The sequence below is a fragment of the Podarcis liolepis genome (genome assembly GCF_965112155.1).
Source record: "Podarcis liolepis genome assembly, chromosome: 3".
NCBI classification, from domain to species: domain Eukaryota; kingdom Metazoa; phylum Chordata; class Lepidosauria; order Squamata; family Lacertidae; genus Podarcis; species Podarcis liolepis.
Genome location: NC_139557.1, coordinates 54,216,477 through 54,237,538, shown reverse-complemented (window position 1 = coordinate 54,237,538; position 21,062 = coordinate 54,216,477). Strand labels below are relative to the sequence as shown.

The 21,062-nt window shown below is 41.5% G+C and overlaps 1 long non-coding RNA gene across 1 annotated transcript in view; it reads left to right on the top strand.

Moving 5' to 3' along the window:
* The first annotated feature begins 949 nt into the window (after nt 1-949).
* The window catches only part of LOC310704464, a 34,400-nt gene continuing 14,287 nt past the window's right edge, over nt 950-21,062 (top strand). The window contains exons 1-2 of the long non-coding RNA XR_014524784.1: nt 950-1,270; nt 1,985-2,061. This is a non-coding gene — a long non-coding RNA (uncharacterized lncRNA). The remainder of the gene's footprint in view (nt 1,271-1,984; nt 2,062-21,062) is intronic.

The window sequence follows — 21,062 nt, the reverse complement described above, 5'->3', positions numbered from 1 at the left end:
AGCATGCTCCAGAATGTAAACAGTTGCTCGTTCTAGGCAAAAAGCAGTAACAGTTTTTTGAGCCTTGCTTGAGTCAGAACTAAACATTACTTGCAAAGGTAGGTATCAAAACTTGAATCACCGCTTTTGTTAGAAAAAGGCTGTTTTCTCCCTCCTTTTTAATTTTGGAGAAAATAAGTGTGCATGTGTGTGTGTGTGGGATACTTAACCCTTCCCCACCCATTAAGTCTTCTCCAACCTCCCATAGTGTTCTAGAGAGATGTTTCAGCTCACAAACCTCTAGCTGTGACCTGTTTGTTGATATAGCACGGGGTGGGGAAGACAGAAGGAAGTAGCAGATGAAGAAACATATACACACATTCCCAGTTCCAAATCTTATTTCTTTACCTAGGTCACTTCCAGACCACCTTTCAATCGAAAGGTCCCTCAAAGTGAGGTACCTTCCCCAGCCTGCCTTTCTTGAACAAAAGTTGCCATGCAGATTTAGTTCTATGCATTTAAGTGTAATGCTTAGTTCCATCCATAGAAGGCAATGATAAAAGTCTACTGCTTATTCAGCAGGCTCTAATATGTGGTTGGCCGAGGAAAATGAATTCACATCAATGCATTTGGAGTACAGTGTACATACACTGTTTCTTTGTTTGTGGTTTGTTTGGTTTTGGGGAAAAGTTGTTTCTAATTGACCTAAATACTATTCATTTTCAAGCATTTTTAATTTTTGCCACAGGATATTCAAATTTTAATGCAGGGCACTGTAGAAATAGGTTCAAGCAGCACATGATCTAGTGCCGTGCATCAGAGTCATGAAACAGGCAGCTGTCTTGCTAGGATTGCTTCCTCCTCCTAAAAACCACAACCCAAAGTCTTATGATTCCTAGAAAACAAGAGGGGGAGAAGGGGAAATTCCTGACTTCTAAAGAACAGAAGCACTGGACTTTTTTTTTTTTTTTTGTAGGAGGTGATACTGTAACAATTCCTCATTCTCTTGTTTTGTATATAACCAGTTTCAAGGCAATACAAAGTATAGGCATGCATGATCCATCCATCCCAAGTGAAGTAATTTTCAACCAAATTTATTTCGGTGGCAGAGCTATGCTCATGCTTAGTTCCTTCCTTGCTGAAGTAAATCGTGCCCACTCTGCATTTGAAGTCACAATGTTAAGTGAAGCAGGAAAAGGCTTCTTCCTCTGTGATGGTACCATAACAATGGAACGCCCTCCCAAGGGATGCCTTTGTTCATTTCTTGATGACCTTCAGGTGCCTGGCCAAGGTAACCCTTTTCCAGCAAGATGTTGGGATAGATTCTTGACTGTACATTGATTTTTTTTTACTGTTTTCTTTTTTTTTATTGCTACTGGATTTTATTGCTTTTAGACACCATTTTAATTTTAATTTTTTTAACATTGTATTTCTAAGTCAGTTTCAAACAACAAACTGCTCTCTCTTCCTATAAGCATTTTGGTACATTTGGTACATTTTCTTAAAAATAACCTCTTTTAGTAAATGAGTGGCTCTGCTAAAAATGGTGTCATGATGACTGTATCAGTGTTCCTCTGTTTGAATGAACACTGAAGCTTTCATTAAACAGGATTCCAATGGAATTGCATACTATGAGGCTTTTCACCCTGAGAACTTGCCCATAAGTCAAGATAGAAAGCTGAACTGCAATAATGCCCAAATGATTAAAAATGACGTGTCCCCATTTTTGAAAGCATTAGTCTTAATATATTTCTTAAGAACTGCAGTTTACATCATTTTTGTTACCACGGGATGGAAATTCCCTTTCTGAAGTCTTGGGAACACTGCTCTTTTTCGGCATATTATTTGCCAGCTGCCCTAAAAGAAGAAAGAAAAGAAACAGAAATTAGTTGCTGAAAGTCTGCAGGGCAAAATCTCCATAATGATGCCTATTTACCAGTAAAAGTGAACTAATGTCACAAAACCAATTTAACTTTGATCCCAAATTTTACCCCTCATTTCTTAGAATCAGGCATTCAAACATGGTAAAGAAAATTATGGAGGGAAGCCTTTCAAGACTAAGTGATGGTGACATAAATCAAGGTGAGTTATGTAAAGAATACTATTGTTTGTTTTAAACCGATTTAATATTGTATTTTTAAATTGCTGGTAAGAACACCACCACCACAATGTGTCATACAGATTTATTCAGCAAGATTTATATACCATTTAACAAAACAATATCTAAGGAGTTTACATAATAGTGCAAAACAGTCGTTCAAAATGATGATAAAAGGGCAGACAATCAAATTATCAAAATATAGATGAAATCAACTGTTTGGAAAATATGAACAAACTTGCATTCAAGTCTGGGTTGGTTTGTTTCAGGAGGTGTTGAAAACAATAGAATGAAGACAGCTGCTTACATAGCCTTTTTAAAGCACAATTATGTGCTAATATTTTATAGCAATAAGTTACGATCCCTATGAAGGGAGCAGAGGGGCCATGCTCACTGCCCTCATCCCCACAGACATATCCCTGATGGTTCTGCTCCCCCCCTCCCCCGCACATGCTGCACTATCCACATGCCTGGTGAGGAAAGGTCTGAAGCTCACTGCCTGGTTTAGACTTCTGCAGACCAGTGGAGAAGGCACCTTGCTTCAGATCTCCCACTCAGCTGCGGCACACAGATGCAGGTGGGCTGCAATCAGCATGGCCCCACTTTTCTCCTCACAAAATTCACAATGCAAGAGGTTTGAATGCCTGAATAGGCCCATAGACTTCCTTAATTTCATCTTTTATCAAGTGGTGCCATTTTTGTTGTTTAGTCGTGTCCGACTCTTCGTGACCCCCTGGACCAGAGCACGCCAGGCACTCCTGTCTTCCACTGCCTCCCGCAGTTTGGTCAAACTCATGCTGGTAGCTTCGAGAACACTGTCCAACCATCTCGTCCTCTGTCGTCCCCTTCTCCTTGTGCCCTCCATCTTTCCCAACATCAGGGTCTTTTCCAGGGAGTCTTCTCTTCTCATGAGGTGGCCAAAGTATTGGAGCCTCAGCTTCAGGATCTGTCCTTCCAGTGAGCACTCAGGGCTGAATTCCTTCAGAATGGATAGGTTTGATCTTCTTGCAGTCCATGGGACTCTCAAGAGTCTCCTCCAGCACCATAATTCAAAAGCATCAATTCTTTAGCGATCAGCCTTCTTTATGGTCCAGCTCTCACTTCCATACATCACTACTGGTAAAACCATAGCTTTAACTATACGGACCTTTGTTGGCAAGGTGATGTTTCTGCTTTTTAAGATGCTGTCTAGGTTTGTCAATGGTTTTCTCCCAAGAAGCAGGCATCTTTTAATTTTGTGGCTGCTGTCACCATCTGCAGTGATCATACAGGCACCAAAATATGGCCTACCATATTTTGAAGTACAGTGGTACCTCGGATTAAGCACTTAATTCGTTCCGGAGGACTTTAGCTAATGGGGCCTCCTGCTGCCGCTGCGTGGCTGCTGCACGATTTCTGTTCTCATTCTGATCCAAAGTTCTTAACCCGAGGTACTATTTCTGGGTTAGCGGAGTCTGTAACCTGAAGCGTATGTAACCTGAAGCGTATGTAACCTGAAGCGTATGTAACCCGAGGTATCACTATAATTTCAATAATTGCTGTTGCCTCTAAAGAGGGCCTCCCATAAGACCATTGAAGGTCTAATTGCCATATTTTAAAGAGCAAAACAGAGGACAATTTGCTGACTTCTACTTTTAACTATAGATCACTAAGACAACTCTCATTTTACATACCATGAAAAAGAGGACATGTCCTGGAAAAAGAGGACATATGGCAACCCAGGTTGTGCTACTATTATTATTATTTAAACACTAGGTGCATTCGGGGCAAGGGAGCAATTATCATTGGCACCATGATGTGTGAGGAGATGAGGTTTAACCCTTCCCACACCAGACGTGATCTCAAATAAAATCACCTGCTTCCACACATAGCAATTAATAAGGGGGTGGGGAACCTCTCGTTGGTGCCAATTGGATATTTTTTGGTAATGTGAATTGCTGTGTTTCTGTCGTGTCTCTTCTCTTCTGCACAGGGTAAAAAAGTATCATAATTTAAGCACAAGTGAAAATTTATAGACTGCTATTTCCTTAAAAGCCGTATTTTAAAGTTAGATTGTGCGAATTCAAAATGTTTGCTTTCTTTTCTGGTGGCTTTCCCAAACAATCTGTCTGAAGTGGCTTTACTGCACTCCATCCATTTATGCTAATTTTCCAAAAGGCAAATAATATGATATCCAGTCTCTCTAATGAGCCAAGTCTGGCTGTGTTCTATATACCTGCTGCACTTCTATATCCCCTGTTTTTAAAAGCTAGACATTGTAGGCTCCAGCACACAAATGAAGTATGACACCAGGGTTTATTAAAGAAGAAGTTTTCTTGTGACCTGTTTCAAAGTTGCCAAGACTTCACCTTTCCTTATTACCTCAGTGACCAAGCACCTCAGTTTAGATCTGACAAAATAAGCCAGAAAGGGCAAGGATTGAGAATGCATGTGGTGGGCCACACACCTCCAGAAATCTTGCCCATACAGTATCCTCAAGCTGCACACATTTATATATAAAAAATATGCCAACACAATCCTACTGTCTTACTGAATGTTGCAATGTACATCATGAGCTGCTAACTATGCTCATGTATTTAACAGTGTGATAACTAGCAAATTATTTTTCTCTTTCTATCAAGCACAAACAAGCATGTGGTACAGCAGAAGCTTTGGAAGTTCTAATATTGATATAATTCATTCTGTCAATAAAAACACATTTCTAGTTTTTCACAAGCATATAAACAACATATTTTGTGCTTTCATAGTAGCAAATTCATTCTAATTATTTATTAGCTTTACTACCCATATTTTCAAGATTGTTGACAATTCTGACATGAAATGAGACCAAACACCGCTATACATTTTGTTTCCCTAAGCAATGTATAGAATCTATACTGGTAAACATGAAAACGGTCCAATGTGCAAAACTGGGTATATTCAATTTTCACTGGGTTTTGGGAGCTTCAAATTCAGAAACTGGAGAATTATAATGATATTTTAAATCATGTTTGTAGCCTTGGCCACTTAAACATATATCAGTTTGCTTGTGTGAATTTACAGAGCGAAACAACTCTAGACATCCATTGTACAATTGGGATTTTACTATTAATTGAACTGCTCAATTATCCATTTGTTATAACAACAACACACTTTACATTTGAAAAGACAAACTATAGAAGAAAGCATAAACAAAAAAGTTAAAGTTATTAATATTATTTGTCATGCAAAGATATGCTAATGACAACAATGAGTGCTAGAAGTTTGCAGCCAGATTGGTTATGTAGTTGGTAATTCAAATTAATATGTGAAGTCCAGTCACCTTTATTGCTCTGGCTTAATCTTTTTGGCTTGCTGTGCAGCAGTTGGCAGGATTCTGCAGTCAGACTCTGTTCTAACCCTTCCTTACCTGTTGCCTCCTTTTCTGCCAAGCACGCAACAGTTTCTGTCTTCAGGTTCTATGCATTGCTTTTGCTCATCCTTACTCTACACTTTTCCGGCCATGATTGTTACCTCATGTTCCTGTTTTTCAAATTACTGATGATTTTGGCCCACTCACTTTAGCCACACTTTGTTCTGAGCAACTTCTCCACCACCTCTCTTTTCCCTCAACATCTTTTCAGTCACCTCAAAATCTTTTAAAACCCACTTTCAAAAGTTTTGTAAGGAGGCAACATGCCCATGACTTTGCAGGACTTCTGCCTGGCATTCCCCAGCATGTGTCCCACTCAGATCTGCTCTGGAGGTTTCCCCAACTCTCTGGAGCATATTTTAGTGGGTGCTATAGGCGGTGCTTTTCCCCCTAAAAACAATGTTTTGGGGTACTCTTATTTTCCTACTCGTATTGAAATACTGCCCCTCAATGAGGCCAAACTTAGATTCACAAAATGTTTAGGGGTATGCGTACCCCTGCGAACCCCCAGGAAAGAAAGCACTGACTGTAGGGGTGTGTGGAGATAGAGGGAGGAGAAGTCTTACTGCATCTCATTGACTACTGTGAGAATAGGATGCTAGACGAGATGGGCCACTGATTGTGCAGGCTCTTCTTAGGAGCTGATGTTGTGCAGTTGGAAGCCTGCAGTAATATCTGCTAATGATATGATGACATTGGATACAATCCTAAATAGCCACATGACATTTTTAATTTAAAAAAGGCAGACAAACACCCCTGGAGTACTGTGCAAGACTTAGAATTCAGTCTTCCAATTGCTGATAATCTTCTTTGGTGATCACTTGTGGCCGAGTAAGATTGTCTTCCATGAACACAGTCTTAATGGTGTGTCCGTAAGTGACTGTGGAAGCCAATTCTGGATCCACACATCTTTCCACAGTGGGGACATAGGTTTTCGGGCAGGAGTTGATCATGGTGAGGATTTGCCAAACATGCTTTCCTCTTCACTCGTTTCTGCCTTTCATTCTGAGTTCATGCTTCTTCAAAGTCCAGGGCACCTTTGGCAAAGGCTGTTCTCCAATTGGAGCACTCGCAGGCCAGTGTTTCCCAATTTTACATCCTTATACTGCATTTTTTTAGATTTGCCAGTCGATTGAGATCTACCTGTCAATCGTGGGCTGTCCCTGGTCAATCCCGGTTGATCGTGTGATCTCCAGTGACACCCCCCCAAAGCTCAACATTTCTGGTCAATCCAATGGGTAGATCACTGCCAGTTTATTTATAGTGGGAGTAGATCGCAGTCTCTTGGAAGTTGAACACCCCTGGTCTATTGCATTGTAGTGCAGGGAGTGGGGAAAAGGAAATTCCCCATCTCCTAAAAACCTCTTCCTAGCCTTCAGCTGTGCCCCCTGTGAGTTTTAATCACAGCAGAACTGACAACTCCCCTGCCTCTTCCAGAAGCAACAATACAAACATCTCCCTCTCTCCCTTTGCCATTGCATAAGCCCAGGCAACTTTGTGGAGGCTTCAAAACTACAGATAAACTTTGTACAGAATTGAAAATCTCTTTCATTTCCTTTTAAAGTCTTCGCTGACTGACGAGGCTTTCCTTGAGGGATGATCCAGCTATGATGATGTCTTCACTGGTTCATGGTGTACTCATTTGTACTTGTTTTATAAATGTGATTTCACGGTTGCTATTTACCAACATTGTATTTTTTTCTTATGTTGGCAGCATAGAAAATCTTGCAAATCAGTTAGATTAATATCGGTGCAGTGCTCTTACATAGCTCTCATTCATTACAGGGAAGCTGGCACCCAAGTCTAGCATAAGCCCCTGGCATCCTGGGACATTTGCTGGGGTAAATGCACCCTGGCAGGACCCCCAGCATCCACCACCCCAACATCTGGAGCAGGGCCTGCTGGCACTGAATGTGGATGGTCATATGCAATGGTATTTTGATAGCTTTCTACCAAAATATTCTTCTTAAGACACCAGGGGTGGGGAACAGTGACCTCCTCCATCGCCCAGAACCAAAAAACTGTGAAAGTAATTCTATGCTTCCAAAAGGAGTTTTCCCTTGTGTTGTTGAAAGGCAGCTCCTCATGCTACATGGCAAACTTTAAAAATAAAACTCAGGAGAGTTTCAGAAGCAATTTGTGCTGCTGCTTCTTGGGCTGTTGTTAAATGTAAAAAACCAAAAGCTTCTTGGCATGCAAGAAGAATAAGCTACAGGGACACTGTTGGAAAGGTACGCAAAGAACATTCTCCTACTAAAACAAAACAAAAAGGGAAAGCTCTTTCTCATGTGATATTCAGAAGCGCAGGAAAGCCTTATAGATTTTAGGCCAGTTAATGAAAGAGTTAAGTTAAAGTATTCCACACCATGCGTAATCTCATTTGCAGAGTGTTTCTAAGAAGAAGAAAAGGTACATTCTGTGAGAAATTTTAAGTTGATTATATGTTTTGAGTGGTCACTTATGTACAAGAGTAGCTAGTGTGATGCCTACAGCTGGATGTTGCTGGACTACAGCTCCCATCATCCCTGACCATTGTCCATGCTGACAAGAGCTGGTGGGATTTGTAGTCCAAAATATTTAGATGGCACCATGTCACCCCCCTTCCTGAATTATGAACTGATCTAGGCCTGAGCCAGAGAGCCCTGCATCCATTTTCAGGCTGCCTGGAAGAAAAGCAGTTGGTGTAAGTATTGCAACAGTGGTTGTGCACCACCCCAAACTCTGCCGAGTGGTAGCAAGATTCCAGGGGTTTCCAGGCATGTTTCTGTTGAGAATTCAGGCATGTCAGAGACTGCAGTGTTTTAATATATATGGTTTATTTTACACTTATATGCACTGTAAAGTAGGACATATGGCCATCCTATTAATTGCCTAAAACCATACAAAGGATAAACTATATCCCTGTCAGAATGTCTTCCAATTTGAACGAAAGCTGTGAAAACAAAAGGAAGGAGAGAAACATTTCCATCATCACATTGCATAAATTAGAATAACCATGATGAAACATGAAATGTATGTCAGCATATAGGCGTGCAGGCTGGTCAGAGAAGGAGTGAGAGCCTTGCTGTCTGTCTCCATCTTCTGACAGCTGCAAGTTGGAAAAGCAAGTCGTGTGGAGTCTGGTCTGTAAGGGGAAGAGCTGAACTGCAGGTAATTCCAGCAAGGCCAATGTATGGGGCCTCAAAATCCCCCTCAAGCCTTCTGAGAGTATGGGGGAACCACCTTAGAAACACTATGTCAAAATTACTGCATGACAACTATGGCCACTTTCGGGCTTCTTTTCTTTCTGGCTGTCCTCAGTCACTTTTCATGTGAGTCTTTGGTGTTCCGCAACACCCTTTCCTTTGAGGTCCAGCACTGCTACCAGAAGGAAGATGACACTGGTGATAGAGCTACAGCTAGCAGTGTCTCTAGCAAAGAAGATCCTAAAATGCAAAGTTATTTTAGGTCAGAGAGTTGTTTTTTTCCTGATGAGTTGTAGGAAGCCAATCAATAGATTCAACAAACCAACCAAGACAATGTTCTTAGCAAGCAGAGTTTAATGGACTGGAAGGAACTTCATTTGGTCTCCCTCAAAGCAGAAAAGCAGGGGAAATATGTCAGCTGAAGGTTTACTTCCCAGTCCCTTGATGGATTGTCAGGTTTTATTTACTGCTCTTGATAACTTGATTTGCTTTGCATCTCTTGGGCTGGCAATGTGTTTCAGTGAGCGCTGAAGTTTTCTTCAGATAACTTCTCATTGTAGCTTCATTTTTCAAAATGTGTTTTATCATTGGGATTCAGAGAGTTTTATATGTATATTAGTATTCTTTAAAAAAAGTTTCATACTATTTTATTTGGTGTTATTTTTTTTCAATGTGACTGTCATCTTTTACGTTCTTATGCTGTTAGTCATCAGGAGGACCCAGGTGGGCTGGAAGGTGAGATGAAAACCCACATTACAAAGAGGAACAGACCATCTACACTGTACTGCATTTGCAGCTGTAAAACTTCACCACAAACCATACAGGCATAAAAAAAGCTTGGGAATGGAAGTGTTTTGAAGTGTGCACTGTGTTTGGGTATATACGTTTTAGAGTGTGTCCTTGCACTCTACCCTTTCTTCCTAGCAGAACTGCTAGGAAGGTGAGTGAATTATCCTCCTTTCCCTGCATTTTGAACATCTTGGTGCCAAGCAGGAAAAGAGAGGGGTTTCCAGAGGCAGCAGAACTGAGCTTTCCAGGCTACCAGACATTCTGGGTTGTACTAAGCTAAGTTTGACTTAAGATAGACCTACTGAAATTAATTAACCTTAGGCTACTCTGAGTAAAGCTTAGTGGAATGCCACCCACTTACTGCTTTCCACAAAGCCAAATCATGGGATGCTAGAGGCAGGCTCAACTGAACTTTGTATTCAGCTATATTTCATTATATCAGACATTCCGTGTCATGGGAACATTGCTGATGGAGCTCACTTCATCAAAGTGGTCTTTGAATAAAAATTCCACTTTGTAGGCCAAGTAGTCAAACAAGTCTAGATTTTGTGATCTGGCCAAGTTTAATGATTTAGGTTGTCGCCACGGCATTGGATCAAAGTTACTCCTTCATGACATGTTTCAAGAGACAATTTAAGGACGTGTAATATCACAGCACGAGCAATAATGTGCTGGGATTGCATACAGGTGACCAGACAAAGAGGGGAATGAACCACCCTCCAAAAGAAAATGAGAAAATAAAAATGCAATAGCAAAACTAATAAGGTTCCATATTTATTTACTATTTCCCAATGCATTTTGCTGATCTTTATCAGAGTAGCCTTTTCAACAGTTCAGCTGAATTTACACATGCATCAGATTGAGGTGGAAGTGTTTGGAGTTACTAAAATTAAATGTACCACTTTGAAAACAATTTTGAATGCTCTTATGCATGGAGAATTCTCTCCAGGTAGCAACTAAAATAGCAAGGAGAGGACAATGCTGAACCTTTGTCTCTGATGTGATAAGGTTTTATAGCCTAGGTGTACAAAAATCACACTTTCAGCTTGATCTTTAAAATACAGGGGGAGCAAAAGCAACCAGCAGCATTTTTATAGCCATACTACAAAAAACTTGGGTTCTTGTAATGGTTGAGTTTTACTCCCATTTAAGATGTCTGGATTGAAAAGGCGCAAGAATCAATTACTCCTGAGTGCCTGTAGAGTATACACACTTCACCTGAGTGGTGGATTGCAGAGATAAGCCAAAACTGGGAATGAACCCTTTGTGGGAGAAGACTGATGGTGTTTACAAAGATAACTGGAATTTCTGGAGGGAAAAATGGTTCTGAAATGGGGTTTTTTTCCCTTTAAGTGAAATGACCTTTCGAAGAACCTTCTACAATTACTTCAAGCCAACAAAGAGGATGTTAAATTCCAGCCTTCATTTATTTTCTTTAGTAGCTAGGGGCTGCATTACATCTGTAACTCCAAGATTCCTCTTTCTGTTATTTTCCTGATGGCATCAAATGCCTCTTGACCCCTGTGACAGCTGAACAAATAAGGATGGAGAAAAGGGGCCTAATTATGACTTTCAACATAAATATGGAATATTATTGAATTTAGGTTGATCATGATGTGATTCCTCTCCCTGCCCTTCATTGGCATAGTGAGTCTTTTCGAAATCAATACTTGGAATGGTTTTGGTTATAAGAATAACACCTGGATAACAATGGCCACTGGATGTGTACAGTGGGAGCTTCACTCCAAAGCTTTAGAAAACTCTATTAGATGTTTGCCTCCTGCCTTGCAAACCTTTAAGCTGTTGCTGCTGTTGCAGCTGTGTTGTGCCTTGTGGGACGGATTTGTGACACAGTGCGGCGGTCAGCACACTGTGCTGGGAATGGAGAAGATGAGCCAATGGGAAGGTAAAATCCCCCCCCCCTTTGTACAGCAGGCACTTATTTCAGCTGAGAATACCTCCTCTGAGTTAGTCTCCTCACAAAATCAGTTGAGCGTGGTTTAACAGTTGAGTGCCCTTTCTTTTTGCGAGTCTTTAAAAATCATTCATAGCCAACATGGAGGTCTCTGGATGCTGTTGGACTTTGACTCCCATCACTTCTGACCATTTGCCATGCTGGCTGGGGCTCATGCGAGTTTGGAGCACAACATATTGTTGCACGCTCCGAGCAGTACAAGAGTCCAGGGGTTCCAGGCGCTTAACCAGGGTTTGTGTTTCCCTTGGAAATGAGGCACAGTGGAGACTGTGGTGTCTTTATGATATATGGTTATTTACACATTTATACCTCGGCCTACAATGGAGGGGTTCAAAGCATTACAGCGGCTCCTATTCCACAAGCTCAGGAAAGGAGAGGCACTGGTGTGGCACTGGTGAGTGAAATGGAGGTTGAGTTTTGAGCTGGAGTTACCTTGAAGCACTGGTGAAGGAAGAGGTGTGCGGGGGGAGTGCCCCACCCCCGGCAGCATGATCCCAGGGTGCCATCGCAGCTGTCCCCTCACCCACGTTGGGCACCCCGCCACCGCTGGCGGTGCACTATGCCCCCAGGACGGGCATCAGTCCTGCCCCCACCTGCTCTCTGCCCCCGGTGCCGGAGCATGAAGCTCCGCCACTGCCTTGAAGCTGTTTGATAAACATTTTATGACCTCCTACAGTATGGATTCATTCACCCCATGGCTAAGATATGTTACTTTTGCCTTGCACATTGCTTCAAAGTCTTTTCTGATTATTATACCAGATATACCAATTATCTTCAACCAGCTCTTCACTACTGGTCTACTTTAGATAAAACCATTCATTTGCACACATTGAGTTGTAAAGTCAGCAACTTTTTGTACACATATCCTGCTACCACGAAATAATTGCTGACTAAGATAAAATTTGAAGAAAAATTTGATCTCCCTGAGACATCAATACCTGATAATCCGCTTTCACTTCTCCATATGTAGTCCTCCATTTGCCTATATGGCAAACTGGCAATATGTTTCATAGAAGTCAATGAGTCTTTGTTTTCAATCAAGTGTTACAATCAGGGTGTCAGTTGAAAAAACAAATTGCCATGTCCTTGGAAGAGTAGGGAACAGTCTGAGTGACATTTAAGATTCTTAACCAAAATAGGAAACACTGGAAATTTCATCAGCAAGTCTGATTTTGGCCTGGTTTCCAGTCATATTTTACAGGGTTGCAATGTATTGATAAACATCTGAACTCTTGGGGCCTTACCTGAGAGCTGTGATTTATCAGACTGTAGATCTTATGCTATTTGATTGCATATGAACTGGCCCCAAAATGGCTAAATAGAGGAAATTAATTCTTAATTAAATAAGAAGCGCTCCCTCAGGACATTAAAGCAATCAAGACAGGTTAAGATGCACTGCTTGTTGCCAAAGAGGAAATGTGTACACTCAGCATGGGAATCAAGCCCAAGATTTTCTGGCTCAGAGATCCTATTGCAGGGGAATCTTTAAAAAAAGAAGAAGCCTCGTGTTGCATGTTTTTAAGTACAGTCATTAGAGAGTGCCTCTAATCATTTCAGAGGTAAAAATCATTTCTTTCTTTCTTTCTTTCTTTCTTTCTTTCTTTCTTTCTTTCTTTCTTTCTTTCTTTCTTTCTATTTTTACCAAAAATTAAAAATTAAAATATTATTCAGAATAATTTGTAAAAGGTACATGGCTTCTTAGTAAATTATTTGATGTAAAACTTTTGGCTATCAGGGATCTGCTCTGCCATGTTTCCCCCTCTGGCCTTGTTCCTAGTAATCAAGATGGCCAAATGTACAACAATGCATTAACACCCCAACAATATGAATATGAAGTCATAACAATGCCAGCCATTGTGTGGCCTGGAATGCTGGATCATTCGCAAGGAGCAGAACTGCCATCTTGAAATAATATACAGTATATGTCTTCTGTGCAGTTTTATTTCCTATGTCAGAAAAGTCAGATACTGTAAGAAAAACTATGAAGGCAAGGAAGAATAGAAGTAAATTAGCCACACCAGCCAGGAAATGTGAGGGTAGCATTTTGATTGGCAGGATTAACCAATTAATCAAACCTATCAAGGCCGAAATCCTATGGCACTTACCTTGGAGTCGGCACCATTGAACATAGTGGGAAACATATACAGCAGAGGTACAGACCCACAGTTCTAGGGTCCAAATGTAGCCTTTCAGTTCTCTTTGTCCAACCCTCCAGGTGGCATTCCTCACCGGCCCTGCTCTGCACTCTCCTTGACTACCTTTGCCTGGCTGGAATGTGTCCTTATATGTGGTCATGCCTCTTGCTTGCCTAGATGGAGGATGAAGGTCTCTCTGTGTGTTCTGTTGTGATCACTGACTTCAGCAGAGGCAAGGCCAGGGTACCCTGGACAGGGCCATGTGAGATCCAACCTCAGATGTTGCTTCAGCAGCAGTCATTCTCAGATGGGTTCATGACTGATGACATCTGCACAGCTTAGCTCACTATGTCCCCTCTTTGTTGGGAAACTGGATGGGTGAAACTTTCATTTTCCATTTGGGGCACAACAACTTTTTGCTCCCAAGAGAGTGCAGGCATTACACTGGCCCAAACCTTCAGCTTTCAGTAAAAGAGGCTTTTCCTGTTTCTAGATTTGCCAGTTTTCTTGGTGATCTGAAATGTCTTTGCTGTATCTTAAGGTGGGTGCATTAAAAGGCGGGGCAGACCAATTTATATATTATATTATATTATATTATATTATATTATATTATATTATATTATATTATATTATATTAATCTGTTTCATTTTATGGTCAGTCGGGGACATAAAAAGCCTGAGAGTTCAAGGACAGCAAGACAGAAAACACCGCTTCCTTTCACTGAAAGAATGTGGTTGGAAGTATCCCTGAAGGAGATTCATCCTGTTGTTGTTTCAAGGATCCTGGCAAGGCTAGTATTTGAAAGCCACCCATGAACAATAGAACGAAAACAGCTGCACAGCAACCCTAATCTGGTTAGTGACTGTGTAAATACAGTGTAGAGCTATGAAAAGGTCATTGACAGAGGTGCCCTGCTGTGCTACAATGCACGCAGGTGCTGTGGGTGTATTCCTAATTGCATCATATCACTGATGGCGGGGAAATTAATGGGTCGTATATAGTCTGGCCTCTTGTTCCAGTCATACATTCCATAAAAAACTGACTCTGACTTCAGTGCATTATTCTACACAGGCTTCACGAGGCGGTAAATTGCCTCATTGCCTGTCCCATGTTGACAGAGAGCCCTCGCCCATCTGACTTGCCAAAATAAAATAACTCTTCACAGCTATCTCCAAGGAAATGGGCCATGTCAGTAAGCCATGGCCCCCCACCCTTTGGAGCCCTACAGGCTCTGCGTTCGCTGGCTTTTTCTGCTTCTTTTTCTCTTAAAATAGTTTTGAGAAGAGATAGGAGGTTTTCGTGAACAAAAAGCATGAGACTATGTCTCATCCTAAATTTTAGTAAGGCTGCTGTTGTGACATCACACTTCATTAGGCCTCACTGGTGAAAACCCTTAGCGATGCTTTTGTATAGCAAAAATTCAGATTTGTGGAATAATATGGTCCTTTACTGAACTATTTTAAATTAAAGCCTCTGCAGCCTGTCAGGTTTCACATAACTTTTAATCCAGGCAGAAAGGAATGATAGCTAAATTCTGAGCTGTGGAATGCACATAGTTGCTTATTAATGCAAATGCCTGTTGGCTCTCAAAGTAGCAGTCAAATCACATAATATTTTAGCTGTGCAAATATTGTACTGCTGCTGCTACTTCTATTGCTAAGAGCCAAACTGCACGCCACGTTTATCACAAATTGGCAGCATGGGGACGCAGATCTAGAATGGGAAACTGGTATGTTTGTGAGGGGCTTTAACCCTTGTCCCTGGCTATAGTACCAATCTGCAACAGTCCCTCCACATGCAGTTTGCATGGCAGGAAGGAGTGAATCCCTCCCACCCCATTCCAGGGTCTTCACATAGATCTCACCCCCCACTCCTGCATCCTGACCTGACATTGTGTGAAAGAAAAAGTTTGTTCTCAAAGTACGTGCAGATAAGCATCACGTGTAGTTTGGCCCTTGCACCGCCAGTGGGTTGTCTGCTGTAATGATCCAAGACTGATGCTTATCCTCTGCTCTCATCAGTGCTGAAATACCCACTTCAGCCTGCTTTTCTAACCGAGCTTAATTCCATCTGACGGCAAGCACTATTGAATAAGACATGGCTTCTTCGTTTTTCTTAAAAAAATAATCAAAGCCTTTTCATACATTACTTGAATTGTAGAGTTTGCATTAGCACTAGTACCTTACACTTCTGATTCCCTGCAATTAATGTTTAAAGTGGGACTTGTGGATCTCACCTCCAGCCTGAACTTCCTGATTTCCCCGCAGTCAATCATTCCCCCTTAAACTGCACCATTGTTTCTCACTTCACCCCCTGCCCTCCAGCATCGACAGATGCTTCCTGCATATGAAATAGTTTGCTTATAGTCTACAGGCATGGGTATAGATTAACTTGAACCATTTTGTGAGACTTTTGTATGAAAAAACAATGTATAAAAATAAACAGCATTGTGTTAGGTGTTAGTGAGTTGCAATCAATTTCTTTCCCTTGTTTTCTTCTATATATCTCTTGGGAAGAACCACTTTCCTGGCTGTTCACTGAAGGCTTTATAAAAATGTGGACTCACATTTCAAACATCAGAAGAAAATATCTTATATTGATGGTGATGGTGATGATGATGATCAGTTCTAAGGCTTCAAAATAAGATCATGCTGGATCAGACCAATAGCCCTTCTAGTCTAGCAATTTGTTCTCATGATGATCAACCAGATGCTTCTAGAAAACCTCCAAGCAGGACCTGAGTGAGGCTTCCTACAGTTTCCACCGATTGTATTAAGAAGCCAACTGCCACCATCTGTGGAGGAAAAGCATAACAATCATGGCTAGTGAATATGTATTTTATGGCCATCCAGGTTGGTGGCCATCACTGCCCGTGGGAGCAAATTCAAAAGTTTAATTATCTGCTGTGTGAAGAAGTATTTTCTTTTGGCTCCTGAATCTTCAGCTTCCTTGGATGTCCACAAGAGACCCTCAGGGTCCCTTCCAACTCTTCAATTCTGTGATTCTATGATTCCAGGGATGCAGGTGGCGCTGTGGGTTAAACTACAGAGCCTAGGACTTGCCGAACATAAGGTCAGCAGTTCGAATCCCCGCGATGGGGTGAGCTCCCGTTCCTCGGTCCCTGATCCTGCCAACCTAGCAGTTCAAAAGCACGTCAAAGTGCAAGTAGATAAATAGGTACCGCTCCGGCAGGAAGGTAAACGGTGTTTCCGTGCGCTGCTCTGGTTCGCCAGAAGCAGCTTAATCATGCTGGCCACATGACCTGGAAGCTGTATGCCGGCTCCCTCGGCCAATAAAGCGAGATGAGCGCCCCAACCCCAGAGTCGGCCACGACTGGACCTAATGGTCAGGGATTCCAGGACAGGTATCCATTCCACTCTATTAGTACTAACTTAATACCATTCCAAAATGATAGTTTGTGTATCATTATTAATAGAACACATTGTGCACTGACTAACAAGACCCACCGTTTGGCCATCCTGTTAAAATTCCAGCCTGGGTCATGTTAAGCTCTTTCTGTTCTTTTCGTTTCCTCTCCCTTTCATGAGCCCTCCTGTTAGTAATACAGTCTCGGCCACCACAGAAAATTGAAAGAATTGTGCTGCACTTTGGAAGCCACTGTGGACTCAAAACAACACGTGCAGCGTTTCTGCTTGCCAAAACTGTGTTCTGTCTTGTTCATGATGATGCACACAGAGTTCTGGTTAAATAGTAACCTCCACCCTCAAATGAGCGTGACTGTGATTTACGTTTTAATGTTCTCTAAAGGAATGGATTTATATGTTCCCTGAGATAGTGTATGAAAATCTCGTTCCTGTTTACAAGGTCAGTTGCAGTCATAGGAATGCCATATTTGCTCTCTTTTCTTCAAAAAGCCACCAATAAATTATTGGCTATTCTTTTGCTTCTTTGTGGCCCACTTTAGATTTACCTATAAAATGTGTCTTCTAAACATTCATAAAACTGCTCTGTTTTATTATTTTTTGATGCTTCGCTGAATGTTTATTGAACTTTTTATTGATGTAATTCTTTGTATTGCTTAAAGATTTTTTTTAAAAGTGATATTCTTTTGTTTTCCTCAAGACAGATGAAGGTTTTGCATATTAAGTAGGGTATAAGTATTATTGAGGAATAATAAAATGGCATTCAACATTCTTTCTCACAAAAGCCAGTCTGAAATTCTATGCAGGTATAGTGAGCTAGGTATAGTGAGGCAACTATAACCACAAACAGAAAACCGAGGGCCGTTGTTTTTTTTTTTTTTTGTCAGAAGAATACCTGAGGAAGAATATATTACATTGGAAGTAGACCTTATTCCCTCCAAAACAAATTGAAGCCATGGATAGACTCTTCTAGTATATTCTAGAACAGGACATGCAGAGGATCAAGTAGTTCTCTATTTATCCAGCCACCTTGCTCCCACTAGCCTTCCCCATAACTATACTACATGACCAGAGTTTAAAATTACGAGAAACCTCGAGAAGTAAACCAGGCTGTCCAGAGCAGATGTTTGTTCTCTAATGTGGGAAGGAAAGCAGGGTTGGCCGGAAGGGCATGTTGGAGGGGGAGGGCCAGCCATTCCCATGATATTCTAATTCTGTGTGGGAATTGGATTTTTGAATAGGTCAGTTATCATAGAATCACAGAATTGTACCAGTTGCAAGGGACCCCAAGGGTCATCGAATCCAGCCTCCTGCAAGGAAGGAATCTCAACTAGATCACACATGACAGATGGCCTTCCAGCCTCTGCTTAGAAACCTCCAAGGAAGGAGATTCCACCACCTCTTGTGGGAATCTGTTCCACTGTTGAACAGCTCTTCCTGATGGTTAGTTGGAATGTTCTTTCTTGTAACTTGAATCCATTGGTTTGGGTCCTACCCTCCGGAGAAGGAGAAAACAGGCCTGCTCCATCTGCCTTGTTACAGCCCATTAGATATTTAAAGATGGTTAGTTGAAAGGTTAAGGTGCTGAAATAGTCTTTCAGTAATCAAAACCTAGAACATTCAAATCTTAACCTTTGTCCAGTAAGTCATTTTGTGTGTCACCTTCTCACTTTCCTTGTTTAAAGCTGTTGGGAGCTAGGTGTTAAACCCAGTGGAAAAGTCTTCCTGTTAGCACATTTGCTAATGAGATGGTTTGGAGGCTGGGTAATATTTCTTCCATGCTTCTGGAATTACACAACATGGTTATTGCAAACAAATGAAGGTTTAACTTGGCAGGTCAGTATGGCCCAAGATCTGTGTTTTCTACATAAATTCCCAGCATGACCGATTCTCATGCTAATGTAACTTACAGCTTGTAAAGAGTGCAGGGGATCTAGAGACACTCATATGTTTTTTTAAAAAAATGCTTTCAAATAGTTTTCTAAATGGAAGCACTGGGGGAACTGTGTATCTATAGCTGAAATCAGAAGGCATTGGTGTCTTCCATAGGAAAGCAGAGCAGTGTTTGCCTTTCCACACCTTAATGAGCATCAGTTCTTTTTCATGAGAAGCAATGGGCAACCCTGGCATGTCTGCAGTGCAAACCAGCTGTTCCTCACCTATCACACCTGATTCCTATGCAGTGGAGGGTAAGACAAGACAAAAGCAGAGAGGAAGGAAAATGGTCTGCACTCAATAGCAGCACTCACTTTGGTTTCCAAAGTGAAATCAAAACTTATGGAGCAACACTCTTTGCCCACTTTGTCCTCTCCCCCTGAAAGGTGGTATGGATTGGGTCCCACTGAGGACACCTTGCAAAGGCCTCATCTCAAAACTTAAAGGCAGCATGGAAAGGAGCCATGTTGAGGCATTCAGCAGAATGCACAACGTGTAAAAGAAATAGATGGGGTGGTGGAAGCAAGCATGCAAGTCCCCCACAAAACATCCCTGGGTTTATTGACTGCTGTTGAGACCTGTGTGTGATTAGGAAAAGCAGGAGAACACACCTGAAAACCTCTCTCAGAATTCTCAGTCATGGAGTTTCTAATTTTATCCAACCAAATTCCCCAAAACTCTTTCCAGACTTGACACTAATCATGCAAAGATCTGAAAAGCAGACAATGTACCTAGGCCCTGTGTTTACACCCCGTGTCTTCAGGGGAAGTCCAAATATGGCATGTAATTGGGGGGGTGGGGAGGCATCAAGATCCATCCAGTCCATACCTAGGGATGAGAGAAGTAGACTTGAAGTGTAGAAGAGTTTGCAGGTTGGCTGGCACACTGACAGGGCCCCACTCAACTGTGTTCTGGCAGGAATGGGAGCCTGAACCATATTATTAGGGGAAGGAGCATTACTTTATATAGTCTTTAAAATTATTTTACTTCTGGATTTCCCTGCCTGCAAAAGAATCATTTCAATTTTTCTACCATTAAAAAAACAAGTCTCCCCTTCCTTTTCTTTTTTCTTCTTCTTCCTTTCTTTTTTTCTTTTTTGAGCCTTGGAAAATATAGAGCCCCCACCACCCCCACTTCCTGTATCCAACTTTCACATCTCAAAATTTTAAGTAGCACCAACACGGAAAGTAGCTTCCAAGAAAAACTTAGATTGTAAAAATGGCATACTATACAAGAGGCCCTGCTCAAATATTTTCCAAGCCCTTTGTGAAAACATAGCTAGTGGTGGATCACATTCCCCTGCCGCTGGCATGGAGCAAAATTATTGCAACAATGTCATATACTTTTGCACCTACTTAACTCAGATCAAAACTCTCTCTCTCTCTCTCTCTCTCTCTCTCTCTCTCTGTGTGTGTGTGTGTGTGTTTCTCTGTGTGTGATGCATGTCTCTGTTAAGCACGAAATACTTTTGCGTCTGATAGATTTCTTTTTTAAAAATTCCCAATTCTTTTTAAGTGGCAGAGCACATTGTTTCTATTAACTGCTTCCTGTCAACCAGATAACAAGAAAGAAGCCAATGTGACAATGTTATTTTTAAGTGTGTGTGTATGTGACATTCAGTTGTGTTTGGTTGATAGTTTTACGAGCCTGGTTGCAGAAGTCGGGTGGGTAGGTGAGAGAGAATAGGAGAGAAGAGAGAGAGGATATGAAAGGTGGGGCAGTGCATCTGGATGTAAAAGTGAAAAATATGGCAACTGTTAGCTTCTGCTTTTTCTGAGGGGGTGGGGGAAGCAGAGAAGAAAGGCTTTGAACAGCAAGCATCTACATAGTTCAAAGCCTTAACTAAGCCTGAAGGCAGCGATCATCTTAAAGAACCACCCTAAAGCAACATCTTGCTGTTAAAGCTAAAATGAGGGCAGATGTTGCTCTTTGATACTTGGCCACATTCAGGAAAGCAATTGGGGAGACAGCACATTTTTCAAGGCCAAAGCCTCATGTGCCTCTTGCAATTTAATTTTGTGACACAAACTTTCCCATCAGCCTGAATGAAAAACAATATCCAGCCAGTTGTATATCTCACAAACAAACTAAATAATTTGATTCCCCATTACAAATAGAAGTTGCCCAAATAACCTTTTTGGTCAACGTGGTGGTGGCACCCTTTGCACTAGGCGCTGAGGGCATGGAATTG